The following is a 26,468-nucleotide window of genomic DNA, read 5'->3' as shown; positions in this document are numbered from 1 at the left end:
TTTCACAGTTAAATTTATACTACACTTGCCACATTTTCAGTGTATTTGATTTCATATTTCTTGTAGTGTTTAGTTATGTACGTTTCTTTTAATACAATGTTAAATAATAAGGTACAATAACCCACAACCAGAGTGTTACTCTGCAACTTTTCCTAACATGGTTGGAGTGTTTGAGATATTGCTCTTGTGTCAAAGGCAGGGGTTCCTTTCAGCCGCTCTATCTAAATTAAATTACATTCCATATTATTTGAATAATGTGCCCAGTGTTTGACACAGCATTACCTAAACTCACCCCATTTTAGAAGTTTTCATAATGCCTAAAGGGATATTTCACCCAAAAATGAACGATGTCTTTATTTACTTACCTTCATGATGATCCAAACTAGTACTGTATGTAGACTCAATGAGAATTTTCAATGAATTGTATGCCCCTCTTTCAATAATAGCTCAATGTGGCCATATCTGTCAAAAAAAAAGAATCATAAATGTAATCCATATTTGACTCATGCACTATATTCTAAGTTTTCAAAAGTCATACAATTTTTAAATTGCAATGCAAGTCAGAAGTGCAATGCATTATTAGCTGTGAGTTCAATTATTATTTTGGATCGGTTTTGTTCAGGAAGCCAATTTATGTGGCTCACAAATACATATGTGAAAAACCTTGCATATTTTTGGGCGAACTATTCAATTAATTCCTACTTTTGTCCATATGCATATTTTAACCGTGCAAAATTGTTGGCAATGCAACACATGCGGGAAAGTGCTTATATTAATTATGTTAATATTATATTCTTAGCTGTAATCACATTTGAATATTTTATAGGGGTGTGCATAATATCGCTTTGTACTGCAGACATAATGTGTGCATTTCTTCCTCCCTAAACAGGAACATTACTCATTCTGAGTTCAGAACAAATCAGTATTAATATTGCAAATCATGGCACTTCACAGCATGTAAACAGATGCCAATCATACATACACTGTATCATTTCATCAGGTTTTCATCATCAGACTCAGCTCAATATTCTTTTCCTTGAATGTCATTTATTTTTGAATGTGTGCCAATTACTGTTGCTTATAATGCTTCCTAATGTTTTTTTGTCGTGTTGTTTGTGATAATTTGTGTGTTTTAGTGAAAACAAAACACTCACTGCAGGACGGTTTCATATGTTTCATGCACACATTTGCTGCTTGTTTTTTGACCTGGTATTTAAGGTTGTACTTTGTGTGAAAGTAAATTTTGCTTTCAAACTTGTTATCAGAATAGTTGTATTGTGCATATGCTGCACATAAATTCAACCACTTCAGATGCTCTTTTCTGTATGAATGTAATTCGTCTTTTGTTCTCTTGAGCTGTATCTTTGCAACATTTATTTCAGAAATTGTGGGGAATGTTGCAATCATGTGTATCTTATTATTCTGTAATTATAGATGATTATTTCAAATGTCCTGTTTGCATGTGAATGCGTGTTTCATTAAAAGCAATGGGGTGGGGATGAGACATTGGTCGAAACATAAAAGCACATCAAAGGTTCCACTATTCTCCTTGAAGGAGATTGAAGTCAGTTTACTTAAATTCCTAAGGCAATCTAATGACGTCCTCTCACAAATTCATGTTCGGAATCAAACATGCCCTTTAACTGTCTTCAGTCAAGTGCATTTTTAAAAAGGTGGTTTAGGAACACGGACACACAATACTTCAGGAACAAGAAGCTAAGCCTTTCCTCTCTAAAAGCTAAAGCCGATACTTCTAGATGACCACTTCTCTGTAAAATAGGGTAAAAGAAAATCTAACAACTGTAATGTTACATATCAATCAATAAAATATCTTTTTGCCTATTACATTTTTTTTTTTAAAACACAGTATAAATTTATATTAAAGGATTTTAGCCAAGTTACTAAAAAAAAGGAAGTTTTGCTCAAACTCCGGCCATCCAAGACATAGATGGGTTTGTTTCTTTATCAAAACAGATTTAGAGCAATTTAGCATTACATCAGTGGATCCTCTGCAGTGAATGGGTGCTGTCAAAATGTCATTAATTAATTACAATAATCTATGCAACTCCATGTCCATCAAATAACATCTTGGGAAGTGAAAAGCTTTGTGTTTCTAGGCTGTTTAAACAGTCACTTCCGTTTCAAAACACCAGCCCATAATCCATAATAATGCTTCCTTTAGTTAAAAAGACCATACACCCTGTTGTCTTCTCACATCAAAAAAGTCTTGATGGATTTTCGCTTTCGCTTCACAATACATTAAATGCCGGATTGGAGTCATGTGGGTTGTGGATTATTGCGGTGTTTTTATCAGCTTTTTGGTCTCTTATTCTGACGGCACCCATTCACTGCAGAGGATCCATTGGTGAGCAAGCGGAAAAAATTCCAAATCTGTTCTGATGTGTATATATATATATATATATATACACACATATTCATTATTTTTATGTGAAGTTTTATGAACATGAACACTGAAAGATTTACTTTTTCATAATGGTAACAATAATATAAGATGATATACTATACCTGCTTCATTGTGGAATTCCTACCTGCTAGTGTAAATTTCCAAAAGTAAATGTCTGGACTGCATGTCATCTGATATTTATGAGAACTAAAGGGTATCATGCTGTTAGTAAAGACTACAAAAAAGTTCTACCAAGGAAGTATTGGCCCACCAGATGTTTCCTCTGACATGCCGCACTACAGGATCAAATTGAGAACATATGTTGTCCACCATCTTGGAAAGCATTAAGTAAACAGGGCAGTCCCAGAGAGTCTTTACAAGACTTGAATGGAAAACAAACTGTGAAACAATTGTATGACAGACTGAAACAGAAAAAAAAACTGCCTTTGGGACATGGGGCCATCAAATATAATTCAGTCTGAAATGTTGTATTTTGACGGCAGTTTTCCTTTAGCTTGAACACTGAAGAGAATGTGTTCACGTAAATGAGGGGTTTCATTTATTCTGTTCTAACTCAAAAGAACATGGTCAGCTTTCTGGCTAAAAGATGAAATCTCCCTCAACACATATCATTGTGTGTAACCAGAGGGAAAGTCCACTGAAACTGAGGGCTGGTGAAACAGGTGGGCTAACACGCAAAACCACTTGACAAACAGGAGATAAGCATTCATTCCTCTGCCCACATGAATGTGTTCACCGTATGTTCTGCTTTATCCAAGATTTTCAACAGTGTCCTGCGTCATTGCCTTGAATAAATAGCACACATCTGTATTCAGGGAGATACGGCAGGCGAAATGGGGCAGTTCTGCCAGGTGAACGTTCATCATTTTTAGGTTCATTCATTCATTTTCATTCATTTCTCTTTTATTCCTTTCATGAAAATGCATTATTTGTCCAAGGAACACACAATTCATATGAATTTTTCCTTTACATTTCCATGATCAGAAAGGAGCAGATGGAAGAATAATATTCTTATATTTATCTGCCCCCTTTATAAACATAAATAGATGGCATTAGCATTGTTCCCTCCACCACCACCCAAAATTTATTAACATAAATAATAGATGACATTAGCATCACCCAAAATGTATTAACATAAATAGTAGATAACATTAGCATTATTCCCTCCACCATCACCCACACTCCAACATATTTGATATTTATTTAAACGTTTTACAATGATCACATACAAACAAAATCAAAATTCAGTTTGATATAATTCAAGTTGTTTCTTTTTATAACTCCTTTTAAATTCCAAAATATTTTTGCAGCTTTTTAAATCTTTCCTTAAAGAATTCCATGCTTTTACTCCAGCAACAGACAAACACATTTGTTTCAAATTTGTTCTTGCTATTTGATGTTTAAAGTCATACGGCCGTCTGTGATTTTCATCTTCAGAAGTAAAAACAAATAACTTTTGTAAGTCATTTGGAAGAGCTTTGCTTCTAGCTTTAAACATCACTAATAGAGTTTGTAATTCTATAATGTCTTTAATTTTTAATAATCCTGACCTAATAAAGAATTGATTTGTATGGTCTCTATATCCTGCTTTAAAAATAATGCGAATGGCTCTTTTCTGTAAAATAAATAAAGGCATAATGTTGCTATGATATGCATTTCCCCATATTTCTACACAATAGTTTAAATAAGGCAAAATCATTGAACAATATAACATTTTCATTGTATTATATGGTAAACTGTATTTAACCTTATTCAAGATAAATAAGCTTTTTCCCATTTTATTTTTTATATGCAATATATGACTTTTCCACGTCAATTTCTCATCTAAGGTGACTCCTAGAAATCTGATTTCAGACACCTTCTCAATGTTTACATTGTTTATAGATAAGCTGACTTCCTCCTTTCTTTTATTGCTGAATATCATAAACTTTGTCTTATTCAAATTTAAAGATAATTTATTTACATCAAACCACAATTTTAGTTTAATCATTTCATCTTCAATATTATTAGCTAAGGTTTTCAAGTCATTTCCTGAACTGTATAAATTTGTATCGTCTGCAAATAATACATAGTGTAACATGTTTGAAACCTCACAAATCTCATTTATATATAAAATAAAAAGTTTGGGTCCTAAAATTGAGCCTTGTGGTAGTCCACATTCTATATTCATACATTCTGACCTATAACCGTCAAACTCAACATATTGTTGTCGTTGTTGTAAATAGCTAGTTAACCAGTCCAGTGCAACTCCTCTAATTCCATAAGTATATAATTTAGAAATGAGAATTTGATGATCTATAGTGTCAAATGCCTTCTTTAAATCAATGAACACTCCTATTGTGTATTTATTTCTATCTATTGCGGTTGTAATATCTTCAATAATTTTCATGATAGCCAAGCTTGTAGACCTATTTGACCTAAATCCGTACTGATTTTCATTTAATAATTCATGTTTTTCAATAAAGTTGTCTAATTTATTAACAAAGAGTTTTTCAAACACTTTGGAAAATTGAGATAGGAGAGATACTGGTCTATAGTTATTAAAAATATGTTTATCTCCAGCTTTAAAAAAAGGTATTACCTTAGCTGTTTTCATACTATCTGGGAAAACTCCTTCTGTAAAAGAATAATTAATTATATAATATAATGGTTTAATAATGCAATCAATTGTGTTTTTTATTATTTTCATGTCAATACCATCACTATCCGTTGAGGTCTTGTTTTTTAGCTTATAAACCACAGATAATATTTCATTTTCAGTCACCTCACCTAAATACATTGACTGCATAATCCTATTTTCCCTTTTCCAGACTCCCCCTAGCTGATCACTAGGTATTGGTATTTCATTTGCTAAGCTAGGTCCTACATTTACAAAGAATTGATTTAGTTCATGAACCATTTCATATTTATTTTCAATCACCCTATTGTCCTTTTCAAAATATTTAGGTAATTCCGTTCGTCCAGTCTTATTCCCAATTACATTATTCAGAATATTCCATGTAGCCTTTATGTTATTTTTATTTTCATGCAACATTCTATTATAATAGGTTAAAAACAAAGTTAGTGTATTAAAAATGTCAATTAGTAATCTTAAAGAAAATAAAATGGTATGAAGAGTAAATCAATCAATACATTTTTCTTTGTATTGAACCTGAAGCGCAAAACCTCTGCCTAAGATCACATTTTCCATTTCTAGGAAGAAAAAAAAATGGTTTCACATAAGCAGGAATCATAATATTTCATAAAGGTCAATTACCTGTAACAAATCATTTCCAGGTGCTTAATATGTTTTGTACTATGCTCTATCAGAGTCTATTCCAAATGTATTTTGTGGGCATCTTATGCAATTTCTGAAATCAATGCCAAAGACAAGGACATACAGAAAATGTCGGATGAAAAGGGATAAATTATAAAAGACTAAATCTAGCTCCAGCTCTCTGGGGAGACTTTACATATCACACACACAGACTGCAAATTATGTTGCTTTAGTACATGAGGGATGGAATAGAAGCGGCTTTATTAAACACTATCTTTCAATATCTATACAAAAACAACAGTATTATACAACACAATTTTTTTTAAAGGCTAACTAAATACAATAAACAGTTTGGGTTTACAGAACCAGTAAAACGTGCTGGTAATATTTCACCACAAAATCCTAAGAAAAACAAATTGCAAATAGACATTGCTTACAGGTATTTTCCATTTTCAGGCCAAAATCAAACGAACGGAAATTAATGTTCAAATAGTTTAGAAATTAACCAAACACATTACAGTAAGCCACATTCACACATGCAAAAAAAAAGTGTTTGTAGACATATTTCACCTGATCTAGTAGCAACCCCGTGAGAATATATTCCAATTTATCTCTAAATGGTTTAATCTTTATTTGCCCCAATTAATTAATCAACCAACTGTCTGTATATTAACATCTTGACTCTCTGATAATGGAGATGCAACAACATTAGAATTTGTGTTTGAAGAATACAGTTAGCCCTAAATGACCTAAAAAGCAGGCAGGCCAGACTAATGGAATATAACACAGGGTGGAGGCTGCCCAAGGCCAATGTCACCTGCATTTAGCTTCAAAATCTGAAGAAAACATGCTTTACACCAATTCCAACACCAGTTCACAAATGGGTGAGTAACACTCCCTCTCATCCTTTCATCCTCACACATTCATGTGATGTGCCTGGGGAAAACACGCACATAGAAAAGCCTATTCTTCCAGTTGTTTATTTCACTCATTCCACATAAATCTTACATCGCCAAAAATAATTATATTATTGTTGAAATGATTGAAAATTTACTTGATCATAATCATGACAAAAACAACATTCACAGTTAAATGAAATGCACATGTGACAAGCATTACGTATAAATCTGCTTTAATTATATTCAATAGCGTGGATATTGCCATCTAAATATCCAATAAGAGCAATCAGATCATTTCTATGGGAAAGATTCTGATTGATGGCATAACTTTCATTACAGCATAACATTATAAAGAGAATCACAATTAAAGAGACTCCAAAAAAGACCCTGAAGGGACATTTATGAGAACATCCTGGGTAGGAAATTGCAGTTTAGATTCACTGTTAAACTTTGAACTAGCATTAACCTGCTGACATATGGCCAAGCTAAATATATGACTTCATGAGAAACTTGGATGACTGAGGAGGACTACATCCCAAAAAAAAAGAGGAAAAATAAGAATAATAAATAATAATATTAAATAATAATTCAGGATCACTGAATTCAGACAAATTGTTTGACTTCATAGTACATATACTGGGGTCCTGAACCCCACCACAGCCTGTGACACAGTGACCTGGGCAGCACAGATTTGTTTTTTCTGGAAACAAAAGAGCCAAACTTGTGTTTGTTCTATCTAATCGAGCCTTTTCTTTGATAGCACAGGAAATGGGCAGACGGCAGAGTCTTTACTCAAAGAAAACAATCACTACGACCATCCAGACTGCACCGGTTCCTCCTCAGGAATGCTATCAGGATTTTATTGGAGTCGACTGTTTACTCGTTCAATTTCCAGTTATCTGTAAAGTAAACAAGGCATATCTGAATAAGAGCTTCTTTCAAGGGAATAAGGTACTGTGGTGCTTTTGATGTGATAATGTAGAGTTATATCACTTGTTCTACTTCGAAAAACACACTGTTTTCAAGCAGGGCTAATCTGATATGCTCCTGGGGCCCTAAACAAAAAGTCTTTGGGATTTTGAATTGTTCTTTGCACTTCATTGTGAAGTTTGGGACATCCAGTCTTTTTTTTGTTTGTTTTTAAGCATTTTAAATATCTTAAAATGTGTTATTTCACAGTCTCTTTTACAGCAGGACAAACTCAGCTTAAATTATTCAATACTGGAAGAAGCCATGATTTTTGCCAATTCTCTCAAAGGGATTCATTTTATTTGCTCTACTCTTATGTTTTAATTTAAGATTCTCTGAAACTGTTGTGGGAATTGGGTCTCTTTCAGGCTGAGGTGGTCTTCACCCCAGATTCCCAGTTATCATGTGGAAATCCAAGTTGTTGGTTTTCTTTCTTTTGGAGAAACACTTTTTATATATATATTTTTTTATCTGCATCATAATTTAGACAACCGTTTGTTTTGCCTGTTTTTGGTACAGTATATTTGAAAATCAATAAAAATCGTGGAACACCACAAGAAAAAAATAATTAAATAATTAAATATATAATTTTTCAATTAGACAATATATACTAATATTTATTTTTAAATACATGTACATATACAGTATTTATTACATTTATTTTATTATTTAAAATAGCTAAATTATTATTTTAATATTTTTTCAAAATGCAGTTTCCTGATGACCCTTACAAAAAACTGTGTCTTTCCTGGAAACTGAGAAACATTTTCAAAAACCAAGAAGTTATTACAGCAAACCCTTGAAGAAATTCAGAAAAAAGACATGTCCACTACAGAGGAAAAACACTGAAGGGCTCCCAGGAGGATATGGGATGTCAATTAGTTTTAACCTTGCAATGCCTGTTGGGTGATCTGCTTGGTTTTAACAATTTTCACATGGTACAACAAGGAAGCTTGAGTCAGCGAATGCAGAAGTGAGATTATGCAGAGATTCCCATAAATGTTTGGAAAGCAATACAGTGTACACATTACTGAAAGAGAGTACTAAATGCAGCACGACTACAAGAATGACAGTCTGGAGTGTCCCATTTTCTGAACCACCACAAATGATCCTATTTGTCCGGATGAACGGATGAAATATAAGAGGCGCTGCAATTTCACAGTTGACGTCAAGAGACGTGAAAATGCGTCACACATGGACAGTGCACATAATTAAACCTCAGCCATTTTCAAAGTGACTGAAGCTGGGTCCCACAGCAACAGAGCTTGAGGTGTCATTAATCCACAACCCCACCGTGTTTGCACCCTCAGTTTAGTCCGAAAGTAATAAACACAAGAGTTCATGCTGTTGTCAGATCTTTGATATGTGCATTCAGTGAAATCATGCCTCTCTCTCTGACTTCCCAGGAGAGTCCATAGTGGACACAACAAGGACAGGTGCTGTTATTTGAGAGCCTGGGGTGTATAGGCCACAGCTGTGAGGGAAAGAGCCCAGTGAGCATGCCATGCCTCTGGGAACATCCTGTCGTAGTTGTCTGGGCGCAGCGGGAGCCAAATTAAACTCAGCCAGAATGTTAGCTATATTACAGATCCATTGCATCACAAATCCAGATTCAACCAAAAACCATTGCACGCTGTCAGCAAAACTACTTTTGCCATGCAAATGTGTTTGATACTTATGAATAAACAGAATAAATAAATAATATAAATACATTTGGAAAAAATTAACCAATTGAGAATACATTTTAAATAAGTTAGAATAAACAGATTTAGAATAAATAAGCAAACAAAGAATGTTTGGAATAAATATATTTAGGATAAAAAAAAACATTTAGGATCAATAATTTGTATAATAAAATAAATATCAATTTAGAATTAATTTAGAATTAATAAATACATGTAGGATTAATAAATAAACATTTAGGATAAAAACAAACAAACAACCTTAGGAATAATAAATAATAAATATAATATACAAACAAATAAATAAATACAACAGAACAAAAAAATTAAAAACTACAGTATAATAAAAAAAATAAAATGCTATAATAAAATACTATAATATATATACACGGTATGTACTATGTACTATGTTATATATATTAATTGTGTGTGTGTGTGTGTGTGTGTGTATGTATGTATATATGTATGTATATATATATATATATACACACACACACACATATACACATATATGCATATATACGCATATATACGCATATATACATACAGACACACACACACAGTATATATAGTTGTTTTGGATAAAAGTGCCTGCTAAATGAATAAATGACTAATGTAATTTAAAATCTCATGAAGAAATAAAAATTAAATAGTGATTATCAAAGTAGTAACTGAGACCAATCATAGTTATATATTAATGGTAAAGCAGAAATGGGGTCATTCAGCTGTCAGATTTACATGGAAAGTTGTTCCATCACTGATGCCAACATGCGACAGCCAGCAAGCCTGGTGACGATTGCAGGAGCTGCATTATTATTCTCTCATGCATTTTAAAAGGCTGATGGGAATCAGACACAGGAAGTCAGGCAGTCTTCTGTAAAGTCCTTGAGAGCAGCCTGAGCTACATTAATGTGTCCTCAATGACTCTAAAATAAACCTGTCAACCACCTAGGGAGTGGAACTCAAGCTAATGCTTCCTGCATTTAAATCCATTAAAATGGATATTGCATGCACATACAGTCTATTCAAAAGCACCTTGAAATAATCTGTTATTGTTTGTTCAAAATGCACGTAAATCTGATCAGATCTTTAGGACTGACTGCCCACACTGTCATTATGCAATTGATAAAATCAAATGCATTTTTACAGATAGTGTGGTCAATATCCCATTTATCAAGACTGGTTGCCATAGTAATGAAGTGACTGCAAGAGACATGAGAGAAGCTGCCATTGAGAGGACTGAAAACTGAAACGTTATCTCTTCTCATCATCCTTCAGACAACATAAACAGCAAAAGCCGTTACTTCACAATTTACACATTTATATGCTTTGTTGATCACTATGTGATTTACGCATGCACGAAAAAAAAAGGATAATGCAGATATTACTGCACTATAATGTTGTGTTTCACATCATCAAATAAGTGAAGTGACATTCAGCCAAGTATGGTGATCCATACTCAGAATTTGTGCTCTGCATTTAACCCATCCGAAATGCACACACACAGAGCAGTGAACACACACACACTGTGAGCGCACACCTGGAGCAGTGGGCAGCCATTTATGCTGCGGCGCCCAGGGAGCAGTAGGGGGTTCGATGCCTTGCTCAAGGGCACCTAAGTCGTGGTATTGAGGGTGGAGAGAGAACTGTACATGCACTCCCCCCACCCACAATTCCTGCCGGCCCGGGACTCGAACTCACAACCTTTCGATTGGGAGTCCAACTCTCTAACCATTAGGCCACGACTTCCCATAAGTAAAATTCTACTCAGACTGAAACTGGAAAGATCTAATCGATTCTCTATAATGAATCAAAGAACTGGTAAAACCATAAAACCACAAATCACAGATTAATCTGAATTATTAAAAAGTGTCTCTAGTAGCCCCAGCTCAGCATTTTACATAAATTTTTAAAATACTGTATTTTTTTTATTAGATTATAAAACTTACAAACGGTGATGTGATGCTTCCAAATGTATCAAAATAGAGTGTTTGTGTGTATGCATATTTATACATGCATATAAACGTATATATATATATATATATATATATATATATATATATATATATATATATATATATATATATATATACACACACACACACCGTATGACACCTACCTGCACTTTGTGAATCAGTTCATATGAATCATTCAAAAGAAAAGGTTCAAAATAATCATACCCCAGATTCATGTAAATTATCATTCAAAAGTGTATCCATAGTCCCTCTAGTAGTTCATTCTAGTTATCCTCCTTGTAAAAATGTCCATAGCCATTAATTTCAACCAAAAATAACTAAAAATAATAATAATACATAAATAGAGAAGCTTATTACACCACCGTTTTACTACAACAATAACTGGACTCACTTTGGTGGAAAATAGTTACTGTGATATTATTTTCTATATACACATTTCTACAGTGGAGTGATTTTCAAATGCTTTGCGAATAATCTCATGTGAATCATTCAGAAGAACTGGTTCAGAAATCGACTTATTCACAAATCACTAGACTAGGAACAACGAAATGGATGTGAGTCGGATCAACCAAAGCAATCAGATTTTTTGCCGCTTGTCTGATCTAAGTCGTAGTCTCCAGTTGCTCAGACCCTAATGCACATCAGTGTCTGAATGCTGAGGCAAGAAATGGGATGCCTGTGGGGATCCTTGCATAACCGAGAGCCAGAGAGCTGTCAAGCACATTTGAGTGCTCTCTCTCTCTCTTTCTCGCTCTCCTCTTACATTGTGAATGAAACAGAAGTCTAAAATGTGCTCTAGAAATCTTACAATACAATTCTTTTTAATGACTTGTGCTCTGTGACCTGATCTACATTACATGAGTATCAGCTGGGCCTCTAGTAGGGTCAAGGCTGGAAAATCAAAACAATTTCTACATTTTATTTTTAAATAAGAAAAGAGGCCCAAAATGTGACCTACAGTTCCCTGAATTCCCAGTTTTGGTTCAGCAGTACCACATTTACATTAGTTCATGCTTTGGTCAACTTCAGATTTGACTTCAAAACTACCTCTTTTCTGTATAATCATTTTATATTTTTAATAAAGATCCAGATCACGTCAGTTATACCTTGGTCATTTGTTCACTTCATTTTACCACAGATTCGTTTACAAACGAGGCACAATTCAACAGGGGATTTTCAGAAAGACTCAAACTAAGAGACAGTACTGTGCCGACTGTATTGGATCTGACAATAATGCCACACCACACAAGTGTGAGTAACTGTTTTATTGCATGATTACTATTGCTTTGTCTGACATGTACTAAGTATTTATGCCTTGTTAACCTAAATCACAGCAGTGTGAAGGATGTAGGCTGTCAAACACGCACAACTATTAGCCAATCACAGCAGTGGGCATTTACTTCAGAGTCTACAATCTGCCACCCCTATTCAAACAGAGCGCTCCAATGAGGGTCAAAAACAAGACAGAAAATAGCATATTTCTTCTAAATTATGTTTTTTTAATGTAAAAATCTTGATTACATTACAGGGGACTTCAGAAAACAGTACAAAATAATAAAAAAAAGCAGTTCATGATGACCCATTTCATCAAAGAGCAACTGAATTGAAGAAATGTACTACTCTAAAACTACTTCATATAAAATATTTTACAATAAAAGGTTAAATATTTAGCTCATTATACTTATGTTAGTCATTCATTATTGAGCTTCTGTTTATGAAACAATTACAATGCTTAATAGAACGAATATTTTATTATCCCATAAAAAGATTTAAATATACAGTTTTTAACCTGAGATTTTGAAACACTCATTTGCTTCAAATGAATGTTTGGTTGAATTGTTTATGGCTTTTATACATCAATGTAGAAAATAAATGGGGGAAAATACTGACTATCGCACTCTACGGTTTTCTTGGTAAGTAAGCATCTGCTGAGATACTGTTAAAATGTAATGCACAAAAAGTATCGACAGATGATTTACTTTGAGTGACATGTTGCCAACCTTGCATTGTGTCGGACGTTTCACTTCCTTGAATAGAAGGATTGTTATTTCAGTGGTTACATTTACATTTTTGGTAAAGATAACCTAACACACATAAGCAAGCCCAACTAATGAAACGGTACCGACATTGTGAAAGTATTTGCCATGCTATTGTATGGAGGAATCATTTGTTTTCTTACCAAGAGTCTTAAGAGTCTTTCATACTAAGGACGGCCAAAAAAAAAAAAGAGTCTATAGGAAAATGCATTGCAGGTTTCCTGTGATTGTGTAAAATTCAACAGCAACAATCTTTTCTATTCACTTGTGATGATTGAGGTTTTCAGAAATCATCTCAAACCCAACTGAAGTTATGAAGATGCAGTTTATTTGCTCAAAAAACTATGTAGAACATCAATGCATTTATTTATCCATTTAACAAGCAAATTCAAATAATGCAAATCCAATGGGACTCATTGCCTGCTCATATTTTGATAAACTATCTGGAAAGCAGAATGCGAACATTTATAATGAAGTTAAATTAAAAGGGTTTTGAGGATGGATTATGCATGACAGCAACATCAAATTCCCCAGAGTTTAGCAATGAGCAATGAGCAATGTGCACAGCGGTCTAATAATTTATACCAGAGGGAGGTAGAATAAATTTAGTAAATGCCCTAATGAAAATCATTCCTTAAAAAGGTTTTTTCTCCTCATATTGCTGTGGTTTCCTGATCATCATCGCCATCATCATCATCATCATCATCTTATTCATTGTCTCTGTGGTGGGAATGTATGTCTGGCTGAATTATTTCCAAAAATCATAAATGGAAAAAAGACCATTAAAACACAAGGGGACTTGTTTAAAAGTAAGTACAATTTTCCCAGAACAGAACTACCTAACAACTAATAACTAAAAGTTTCCCAGAATTGTTGCTGGAAATTCCTGTTTTGGCCAGTTGAATTTCCAAGGCTACATGTAGGATAACAGCCAGGTCAAAAATAGGGGTTGTCGAGAGGGAATAGGGTCAATTGACTTCAACTGAAAAAATAAAAATAAAATAAAAATAATCATGTACTGGCCTTCATTTCATTCCAGAATTGTATGACTGTCTTTTTTCTGTTGAATATAAAAATATAGTTTTATTATTATTATTCAAAACATAAATTATTTTCTCATCATGGTTTAGCTGTAGGGTTATTTCAGGTCCAAAAAGTCTGATATCTCTAGTAAATATGCAAATATTATTCATTTTAAATGGGCACTAAATCTATTTGATTACCAGCACACTTGAAAATACTTTCTATTTTCTTTTTAAATTATCCTCTTGAGAATACAGAGAAGATGAAAATAAAAATAAAATATGGACTTTTTCAACATTTTCGCCAATGCATCTGTGAAATTATAGAAAACTCTTTAAATTCTGCTGGATATAGGGAGTGAACACAGTTTGCCCCACTATCCCCAATAGGTCCCAGGCCTATCTTGGAGTCCGGACAACCAATCTTTCAGAAATCAGAGTTTAAAATATTGTTTATTGATGTACATATTTAAACAGATCTGTACAGCAAACGTGAAAAAAACAACAACAACAACAAGTTGTTTCCCCAAAATAAAGAATACATCGAAAAAAATATAGCTGCAAGCAGCAATTACGGGGCCAAACACTACAGAAGCAAGCTTCAGACCAACTCTGGAATGAGTAATTAAAACCATTTTAAGATTATTTTAGTCAAAATGGCTGAAAAATCATAAATACAACCACTAGTAATATGATTTCTTGGCTTATCACTTTTGACCAATAGGTGGCGCTGTTATCAAATGAATGTGGCATGGTCAGGGTAAGGTGATAATGGCACATACAAAGTTTGGTATCAATATGTCAAATATTTTTCAGAGATAGAGACTCAGTTTCACTTATCGACACGAAATCCATAACGTTTTGTCACCATTTTGGTGAAAATTAGACCAACGGTCGAGGGGAAGTTTCATTATGGTAGGTTAAGCCAATCAAAAGTTATTATCATTTTTATACATTTCATTATAACTCAAACTTTTTGAGTACGATCAGGGCATGGTGTCAAAGATGCTTACGGAGTTTTTAATGATACGTCAATGCGTTCGGAAATTATAGCATTTTATGTCAAAATTTCAAATGGCCAATGCCCAAAATGCCCAAAATTTTATGTGCTTTTCGTAGAATTCTTTCACGTGTTATTCAAGAACGGTTAGACGAATCAACTTGAAGTCCATAATATTTTGCCAGCATGGTCTGAAGATAATCTGGTTAAATTTTCGTAACAATCTGTGCAACGTCCTACGATGAGTTCGAAAAAAGTATGTTTTAAGAACAATTAAAAATAGAATTTTCATTTTCTGGCTTACGGTTCAAAAGTTATTAGCATAAACATGAGTGGAAATTTGGACAAGTGGTGTAACTGGAGAGTTTGAGTTAGAGACTCCAAATTTTCTATGGTGCCTTTTATCACTGTCCTCTACCAGTTTGCAAAATTTCACAACTTTGCCGCAAGCGGTTCTATGGGCTGCCATAGACTTGCGGCGGAGGATGAAGAAGAAAAGCACGTTCATGGATACAATAGGTGCCTAAGCACCTTCAGTGCTTGGCCCCTAAATATATTGATTTGGCACTGAACCTGTGAAATTTCCCTCAGTGGGTGTTCAAGTCCATTTGGGAATGAATTAATGCTGCTGTTCAGCTTTGGTCTTATTATGCATCAGGAGGGTTAGAACATGTGATGCATTGTGAAGAGGATGAATCACAGCAGCAATGACTAACTTGGCCTCTAAAAACACTTGAAGCCTCATGGCGGGACATCCGTGGGTTTAGTTTAAAGTGTCTAGAAAAAAAATGTTGCACTGCCTACATGAACAATTGCTCTAGTTACGTACAGTGGGGTCCAAAGTCTAAGGGCATTTTTTCAGCATCTACTCCTGGGAATAAAAGTTTACAAGAAAAGTTACAACATTAAATTTGTAAAGACAAAAGAAATTTAGATAGTTAATACAAACATACACAGGCATCTTCGAGACACCCGACAGAATGGAGATGCAGAAAACACCTCTCTCACATATGTTATCAGTTCCTTCTCATCCCCTTCCTTATCCATCCTCCCTCCACTCAGTTCACTCAGAATGGTCAATAGTATAATGTTCTATATGAATGCAAGTAATATTTAGTCATGTTTGGTATCATTTGAATAGCCTCAGGGCGAGTTGTACAATGGTCTCAATCTTACAAAAGTAGACTAAAAGATAGTAGAGATCCTAAGAGTTAAGAGATATTTTGCTTACTGTAATGGGAGTGCCCTTTTCCAGGGTCTTCCATGTAAATGACCTTCTGTTTCCTTTGAGGTGTAAACTACCTTGGTCTGGGACCTGGGTTAATGCAAATTCCAATTGTTTGTACATGCCTCCATTTGGGGGATGTTTTATCTTGGCTTTGTATTTAAAGGACTGATTCTAGATTTCTGACTAACCGCTTGACTTTAGCTAAGTTGTACTCTGTTGAATTAACTATGGGGGGGCTAGTCATAGTACTGGTCATAACCGCTGGTTATTGTCTCAGCTTTAATTAAGTCGTTTGTAGTTATATTAACTATCGGGGGCTAGTCAAATAGTGCTAGCATAACCACCGACTATTGTTTGAGTTTTATTCAAGTTGTATGTTGTTATTTTAACTATCGGGGGCTAGATAAAAATACTATTGAAATATTTACATATTTTATAGTACTAACATAACCGCTGATTATTGTTTCAGCTTTAGTTAAGTTGTACGTAGTTAACTGTCGGGGCTAGAAAAAGAGTTCTAGCATAACTGCTGATTATTGTTTTGGGCTTTAACTAAGTTGTACATGGGTAACTGTAGGGGAACATAACAGAACAGAAATATTATTTAAAGAATGGTAAGCATGGGCAACCTATTAACCTGGCTTACACATAACACACTAATATGCTTCTAATTTCAGATGGTCACTGCAGTCACCCGGATCCAGTACGTATCCAGATCAGATGGTGGATCAGCACCTAAAAGGGACCTCTACAGCCCTGAAAAACAGCGGAGACCAGGACAATTAGATGAGCCCCAGATACAGATCCCCTGTAAAGACCTTGTCTCAGACGACCACAAGACCACAAAAAACTGATGATTCTTCTGCACAATCTGACTTTGCTGCAGCCTGGAATTGAACTGCTGGATTCGTCTGGTCAGAGGAGAACTGGCCCCCCAACTGAGCCTGGTTTCTCCCAAGGTTTTTTTCTTTTCTTCTTCTGTCACCGATGGAGTTTTGGTTCCTTGCCGCTGTCGCCTCTGGCTTGCTTATTTGGGGACACTTCATTTGCAGCAATATCGTTGACTTGATTGCAAATGATTGCACAGATACTATTTAAACTGAACTGAGCTGCATGATGACATCACTGAATTCAATGATGAACTGGCTTTAACTGTCATTTTGCATTATTGACGCACTGTATTAATCCTAATTAATTCCTAATTAATGTTTTTCAGTTGCTTTGACACAATCTGTTTTGATGCTTATGATGGGTCGGCTGCCTCCCCCTAATTATCATCGTCACCCCATCCCTTATTCGCCACCCTTCACCAGGCTCCCGACAGGAGTGGGTGTGTGAGGGATGCTGGAAGAGCTGGATGCAGCCACTGGAAGAAGCCGCCACCCCTTGCACCCCGGACCGAAGAGGGGAGCGCATGCGACTGCCGGACTCCACCCCTTATCTGGGCCAATCCTTCCTGAACAATACCTCCCCTTCAGATACCCCGCAGCATGACAAGGACACCAGATTCCCCTTTTATTTTGGACACTTTCCCCTTTGGATACACGGTGTCTGTCGTTTGCCACACGCTATATAAATAAAGGTGACTTGACTTGTATGTGTCACTGCTGTCTGAAATCCTTGGAGAGCTTTGTAACTTGCCTTGGTTTTCCAAAGTGACGACATCTGAAACACTTGATAAATGGTGACTAAAATCAGAATAAGATTAATTTTGCAGGTTACGTGAATCATTACAAAACCAGCAATTTTAGTTATAGTGGCACATTGTCTGTATCATGCAACGGCACTCTTAGTGTGAAAGTCTGTGCATGTTTTATTGTTGTAGCATGTGCAGCCGAACGGTGTAGTTCTTGGCTGAGGTTAGATATTGTGCTTTCAATGCTGGAATCGCAACAGTGACATTTACAGAGATTAATCTAATTGGACTGGATATGATGAGCAGAATTAAAATAAAGGTCAGCGTGTTGCATTGACAAAACAGTGGGATTTACAGTCAAGTGGCCTCTCTTCTTTCTGTCAAAACTGAAGCTTTGTCATCAAAATGACATAACTAAAAGCTTACTCTAGACAAAGGTCATGTTTACATAATTTGCATGATTCAGTTGTTACATAAATTGTTTGCCATGCTTTGATGTAAGGTAAAGACAATAACAAATTTAAACAGTAAAACAATTTGAGAACATTACAGTTGAATTTTTCTCTATGTTTTACTGTAGGGTTATTTTTTAAACTAAATTAAGATACTGTTGTCTGCAAAAATGTATGAGATCACTAGTAAAATCCTTATTTTGAATTTATATATATATATATATATATATATATATATATATATATATATATTAATTCAAAATAAGGATTTTATATGTATGTGTTATGTATTATGATATACTGTCAGGCATAACAGTTAACATTATCCAAAGGCTATCTTGTGATTGAGTTGGATAATTAAATAAAGCAGAATATTTACATTTGTAAGGTCCGTGCACTCGGTCCAAGGAAGGTATCCAGTGCTGGCTGAAGGTTTATTGTGTGTTCGTTCTTTTCAACGTGCAAAGTTATTCAATTCCAATCTGACTTAATTTTATTATTTAATCTGACTCCATTTTAGTATGACCTCGAATTTAGATTGAAAGGCAAATTGGTTGTTTGCCTGTCTCTAATTCTTCTTCTTCTTCTGACATTTGATTATTCTAATTTAACTCTTTAGTGACGACTTGACATTCAGCCAAGTATGGTGACCCACACAGCAGTGAACACACACACACGCACGCACACACACACACACACACACACACACACACACACACACACACACACCGTGAACACACACCCGGAGCAGTGGGCAGCCATTTATGTTGCAGCGCCCAGGGAGCAGTTGGGGGTTCAGTGCCTTGCTCAAGTGCACCTCAGTCATGGTATTGCCAGCCCGAGATTCGAACACACAACCCTAGGGTTAGGAGTCAAACTCTCTAACCACTAGGCCATGACTTCCCCAAAAATATATTTACTTTATATTTACTTGTTCATTAGGAAGCCGTCTACATGGGCCCCACAATCACAAACCTCGCCAGAGGATATGACTAATACTATTTAAAGAGATTGGTCTTTAATCTAGATTTAAACTGCAAGTGTGTTTGCCTCCCAAACAATGTTACTGTAGGTAAGTTATTCCAGAGTTTGGGAGCCAACTAGGAAAACGATCCGCAGTTGATTTTGATATTCTAGGTATTTTCAAATTGCCAGAGTTTTGAGAACACAGCGAACGTGGAGGATTATAATGTAACAAGAGCTCGTTCAAATACTGAGGTGCGGAACCATTCAGGGCTTTAGAAGTAATAAAGATTTTAAAATCTATACGATGCTTAATAGAGAGCCAGTGCACTCTTGACAGGACCGGGCTAATATGGTCATACTTCGTGGTTCTAGTAAGAACTCTTGCTGCTGCATTTTGGGCTAGCTGGAGTTTGTTTATTAAGCGTGCAGAACAACCACCCAATAAAGTATTACAATAATCTAACCTTGAGGTCATAAACACATGGATTAACATTTCTGCAATTGACATTGAGACCATAGGTCATAATTTTTGATATGGAAAAATGCAGTTTTACAAATGCTAGAAACATGGGTTTCTAAGGAAAGATTGCTATAAAATAGCACATCTAGGTTCCTAACTGATGACAAAGAATTGACAGAGAAGCCATCAAGTCTTAGACAGCGTTCTAGGTTACTACATGCAGAGTTTTTAGGTCCTAAAATTAACAGTAACCTACAGTAGCCAAATAATGAGATCCACATGACAGGGTGTTACATGCCTTAAAATCTTTTTTGATTCACTTGCTGTAAGGAGACAATCAGTCACTGTCAAATACTCGTGATCTGATGACAAACTAGAATTACACCTCATGAGCCATGGACACACTGCAAAGATTCAAAAGTGACAACTGCATTTCAAATGTGGGAGCCCCATTTATGCAAATTATTTAACTGATAAATGTTAAAATTCTATATTATTTGGTTTTTAAGATAATTTTTTTATTATTATTTGGACATGATATAATGTGAACTACACACTAAAAAAAGTATATTACTTTTGAGATTTGCTAAAGATAACCGTGAGATTAAACTAGTGTTTTTAAAGATTAACTTTAGGTATTATAATGCAGAAGAAAAAAGTTTAAAAAAATATGTTATATATATATAAATGTTGTTGTTATTATTATAATGGTGAGAGTCCAATTATAAGTTACTCTTAAGTCCACACTTAAGTCACTAATACTTTATAAATATACTTTATTATTATTATTTATCAGTCAATATTTTTATATATATATATATATATATTATATATTATATATATATATATATATATATAATAACATATATACTGTATATGTGTATGTATGTATGTATATGTCAGTGGCCAGGCTGACAAAGTCAAGAACAAAATGAATAATAAAAAGCAATACAATAAATAAATAAAAAAAACCTTTTTAAAAAGACATTTAAGACTATTACAAAACATATCTCTGAATATACATCATCTATTTACAATAAAAACAGTGGAGTACAGTAAAAAGAGTCTGGTATGACGGTGGTTGATCATATATGCATTTGGAGAAAAAAACTTTGGTAGCACTTTCTATGAAGCCCATATAACATTATAGGGGTATTCTTAAGGCATTATAATGAATGCATAATGCATTATAAAAAATAAAAAAGTATAATATATCGAATCATGAATAATCATAACATTTATAATACATCATAATATTTACGTATTTGTGGTCATAAGTTTAAGAGTATGATTATTTATGACACACAATGAACACCATATTAAATCTACTTCATTTACAGTATAATGGACTGTATCATATCTTGACATTTTTTCTTTAAGAACTGCACAGTATCTTACTACAGCTTGTGAGTGGTTAGATGTTGAGTGTTATTTGAGTGTTTCTGTGGAACTAATGTTAACTAATTGATTTGAGTTTAATACTCCAACTGAAAAAAAATTCTATTTGTTATATGGTTACATTTCATTTTGATGGTCCCCTTAATCAATTGATTATAAGCAGCTTTGCAACTACATGTCAACTTACCCTCATTAGAATATTAATATGCTCAAGAATGGTAGTTGACGTACTTGCAAAGACACTTATAGTCAGTTTATCTGTAGGTTGACCATCAAAATAAATTGTTAGCATATTTACAGTAGCAGACATAGTAATACTCTAATGAACGCTAGTTGATATGTAGTTGCAGTTACTTATCAACAGCTGTCTAAAGGGTACCATCAAAATAATCAAAAAGAAAAAAAAATAGTTCAAAGCAAATCATATTAGTATCATATTACACATTCATCTGATCTCTGATATTTTTGCCTATTTAAGATAATTTTTTTAATTATTATTATTACTACTACTTATAAGTGTTCTTTGACAGCTTTAAGTAGCAAAGTAAAGAAAAATGGCAAGATATGAAACTTATAACACATTATAACTATGAGAAATGCAATCCATTGTAAAAGTGGATTCAACGTGTCCATTGCGTTATAAATCATCATACTCTTAAAGCTATAACCAAAAATAAGTATTATATTAAAACTGTTCTTATGAATATTCATGAGACGATACAACAAGTTTTTTTTATAATGCATTATGCATTCATTATAATGCCTTAGGAATACCCTTATAATGGGTTATAAATATGGGCTTCATAGAAAGTGTTACGACAAGATTTATTTCAAATAGAATTGATCTCATTCCATCTGCCACTTGTTCTTAGTACTGCATAAGAGTTTGCAAATTTAAAGTAAAATCATCGTTGAAAAGTAAGTTGGGTTAGAATACAACTGTCACTCATGAACTACTGTACAGCAAACTCTGTGTGGACACAACAGAACTCAGGGCTCATATAGTGACAACTGTATTTGGTTGCAGTGTGCTTGTAGCTATGGTGACTTGATGACTTGATGACAGTGAGGCATGCTATGATGAGCTTGCTCAAGTATTACATACTTCCCTCTCAGTCGGACGCAGATAATGCGAACTAATGCCACTACAGTTCTGTGAAAGAGCAATGAAACCAACCGTTTGCCCAAACACAGATCATATGAAAAACAGCACTCCTGATTAGCATGCTCATTTGTCCGGTCAGGTCTGAATGTTTAACACCGTGGAAAACAACAGAAGAACTCCATGGCCTGGGGGAAGGGGTGTCAGGCAGTGGAGATCTGCAGTTGGGCGGTGCTGAATGAAGTGTGGCGTGTCGGAATAATGCCACAGCGGCAATTCATTCAGCTATAAATGTCAGTCCTCCCATTTCAACATGACGTCATTGACCCTCATCTTGGCAGCAGCGTTCTGAAGAGGGAATACTTAGTTAAGAAAGATGATGAAGTGACATCCACCATTACAGGTTAAACCCAAAGAGCTACTCTAGAGAGCTATGATATTTGCTATAAGGAATGACCATTTAATGGCTATAATAGATCATAACATTCAGCGTGTGTTGAGTGATTTTTGCTGCTTTCTGAAACCTTTTTTCTGGAAATCAACCACTTTAGGCGGTGACATGCAGAGATGTTGCTATGCTTTACACATCACATTTATTGTAAGTCTTAAAGTTCCTATTTCACCAAAGGCCTAAACACAGCTTAACATTTAACAACTAGAGCAGCAGTTGTCTGGTAACCCTACAGCAAAGCTTAAATACCACTTTATAGACACCAAAACAGAAAAGTAGGAAAGTTTGATATTATACTAAGAGTAACTTAGTATAAAACTATAAAAGAAATAATTTATTAATTTTATTTTGAGCCAGTTTTCACAGCTTGTAGTAATGCTTTGGTTTAAAGCTTTGTCTTTAAATACAACATTCTAAAAAAGGGACATTTCCTCTTTTGCTGAGTTTATATTACAGCGAGTCATTTTTTATATTACATTATAACCTATAAGTAAATGTAGTAAAATAACTTGGTATATATTTGGATACCTCTGTCCAAAGTATTTTATAAAGTCTAAAACTAAAACAAATCTTTGGTTGGGGATCACCAACAATACTAGGACGATGTATCCTATAACAGCTGGAGGATCTCCAATCTCTTAGAGTAACAAAGAGGTCAATGCAGTCAATTAAAGGTCACTGACTGTTAACTGGTCTCCCCTATTCAATGTATTGACTTTTTTTTAGTAGTCATTCTTGTAATATAATGGAGAGCACTATGTACCAAATTTCATCTACCTTGTTTCCTGTCATTGTTCTGATGAATGCCGAGTTAGACATGAGAGGGGGTAGAATTAGCACCAACTTCCTGTCTGCCCAGAGACCTTCTGCCAAAAGTCAGTGAAGAAAAACTCAAGATCTGGACTCATCAAACCTGGTCCTGGAGGGCCGCTGTCCTGCAGAGTTTAGCATAAACCCTGGTCAAGCTCACTTACCCGTGATTTCCTGATAATCCTGAAGACTTTGACTAGCTTGCTCAGTGATCAACTCACTGATAATTTTTTTTATATTAAACCAATACTAATCAAACACATACTGTAATACAAACTACCAAGGAATGGGAGGGTCAGGAGTTAAAGGATAAATAATACTAGATGGTGGTAGTGATGGTCTGATTGAGTCTTGGCTAGGCACATGTCTTGGACATAACCTAATAAAACACAGACTTCCAACTGCAAACTCTCAGCATTTGCCAGGATAACTACAGTGAATGTGTTTTGCTGGTAGAAGAGAGGAGCCAATGTGAGAGTAAGGGAACTTATGAATTTTGAGCTGTCCAACCCATAAATTACAAGACCCAAAATTTGTTGAAAAACACATACAGTCATTGCAAGCACAAGCAGCCCATTGGAGATTTAGACTATTACTCTCTTGTCCACAGTTTAGGAGTAATAAATGATTGTAGAGTTTTCTTCTCCCAGTCCCACAACAGTCCGTTTTTCCAAGTCAAATAATATTTATTAACTTATGAAAACAAAATTAGAAGAGCAACAACAAGAGTTCAGGAGGAGAGGGAATGGCCAACGTTACAAACATAACATCATCCACCTAAAGGGAAGAGGAAAAACTTACCAATCTGATTTTAAAGCAAATGCAAGCAAACAGAAACCTGCCCTGACTCAGTTTTTTAAACTTAAACAGGAAAAAATAAAGACACATTTGAATAGAAAATGGCACCCAGCCTTTCTACAGCTTTCTTGGTCTAACAAAACTGAGGGTTTTAAAGGAAATGAGACGTTTGAGAATTGATACAGAGTATATCTACCAAATTCTATTCCAAACCATTCTATTTTAGTGGGGGGCTAAACAATTTTTACAAAAATGTGTGATCGTCAATGTGGAATATCCTACTACTACTACTACTACTACTACTACTAATAATAATAATGTATTCTTGTAATATTTCGATTTATATTTATATCTATATATATTTTGTTTTTACATTTTATCTACAAAATTACAACACTAAAATGACTGTCCGTTTCATTTTCAGGCATTAAACCAGCACAAATAAATTTTCACATTAAAAAGCAGGGAGCCCTTAAATCTTCTCTTTTGTTGATGCATGCTTCTCGTTAGCATAGGAAGACTGTTGGCGCATGTTGCATTCCCAAATGTTTGTTAAAGCACCCCCAAGATGATGCAAACACCTCTAAATAATAAGCCTCTCATATGTAAGAACACACAGCATAGATGTATATTTAATTAAATCTCAGCGACTGATTCATTGAATCATGCAGCTCTAACAGTAACAATCCCTAATGTAATTTGAGATGAATAATAATAATTTAAAAAAAATTATATTGTACTTGTTCCCGGTGTTATTTGCACAACTCTTCGGGCTGAGCTTATACATTTCCCACTGATCTGGAATCAGTGTAAATAGAAGTTCACTTTAGAGAGCAACTGGAACATACATCATGACAACTGACAAAGCTGTACATGCCTGAATTTTTCGAAAGCAAATAAACTGAAAGCAATCAAACAAACAGAGCGAGCAGAAGAATGGAGTGGGGTGCCTTTGTCCTCCTCCTCCGGAACCCTGTTGGTTTGCCTTATATGTTGGTAACATTTTCTACAACATGGTCTCTCTTTGATACTCCCCTTTGCTTGAGAAAGGAGGTGTGTTTTTTTCAACGGATAAGAATCCAGGGGAAATATAAGCATTTTTTGAATACCCACACAATCTGTCAGCATCCCCCACCAAAGAGGATTTTCAACCCTAAACAAACAGCATTGTTAATAGGATGAGGTGGCTGCTGTCAAACGAGAAGAACTGAACAGAGAATATACATCAAGACTAAGTATTGCAGGCTCTTAGCTGTCTGGCTTGTGCACTCAAGAAGACCTGCATTCTTGCACATCATAAATAGATACATATAACAGCAATTATCTGGTAAAGTACCACTCGTGATAATATCTGTGTGTGTGTGTGTTTATGAATGATATTACATCATTCTGTGTAAAGAGATGAAAATGTATTTATAATGGTCTTAAATTACATAACAAAAATTGAGTGAGCTGCAACTGTTTTCCATCTGCTATGTAACATGGTTATATAACCAAACAACAGACCAAATCAATACAGAACTTTAAAAGATGACTTGTATAGAACATATGGAATGTTTCAGAAAAAAAAAAACACTTTCTTTCTAAACTGGGGTGAATGTGTCATTTAACAAAAACTTTTAAGTAAACATTTTAGTTAACCGCATCGTACAAGAAATGCATGGTTAAAAATAATACGCTGTTGTATGCTCACTGTAACATGTTCATACAGAATAATAATAGCAAAAATAATTTGATAGAGAAAAACCAAAATCAGTCCCTGCCATCAGAGCAAGAAAGCTTGTAGTGCTACAAATGCAAAACATGCTTCTACAAATCTGCAGTAAATCCAGCCACAGACATGGAGCAGGAAGCACAAAATGAGAGCTGTTCACACAGGATACATTCTTGCATTCAAAAACA

At 34.7% G+C, this 26,468-nt stretch overlaps 1 protein-coding gene across 2 annotated transcripts in view; it reads right to left on the bottom strand.

Annotated features, from left to right (window-relative positions):
* The window catches only part of LOC132095465 (PTB domain-containing engulfment adapter protein 1), a 177,913-nt gene that overhangs the window by 134,335 nt on the left and 17,110 nt on the right, over window positions 1-26,468 (bottom strand). For both annotated transcript variants that reach the window (XM_059500492.1, XM_059500488.1), the window contains exon 2: window positions 366-462. The gene's annotated coding sequence lies outside the window, so the exon portion shown is untranslated. The remainder of the gene's footprint in view (window positions 1-365; window positions 463-26,468) is intronic.

This window comes from Carassius carassius, chromosome 19 (assembly GCF_963082965.1).
Source record: "Carassius carassius chromosome 19, fCarCar2.1, whole genome shotgun sequence".
NCBI classification, from domain to species: domain Eukaryota; kingdom Metazoa; phylum Chordata; class Actinopteri; order Cypriniformes; family Cyprinidae; genus Carassius; species Carassius carassius.
The sequence above is the reverse complement of the archived record's forward strand: the minus strand, read 5'-3'. Positions and strand labels throughout refer to the sequence as shown.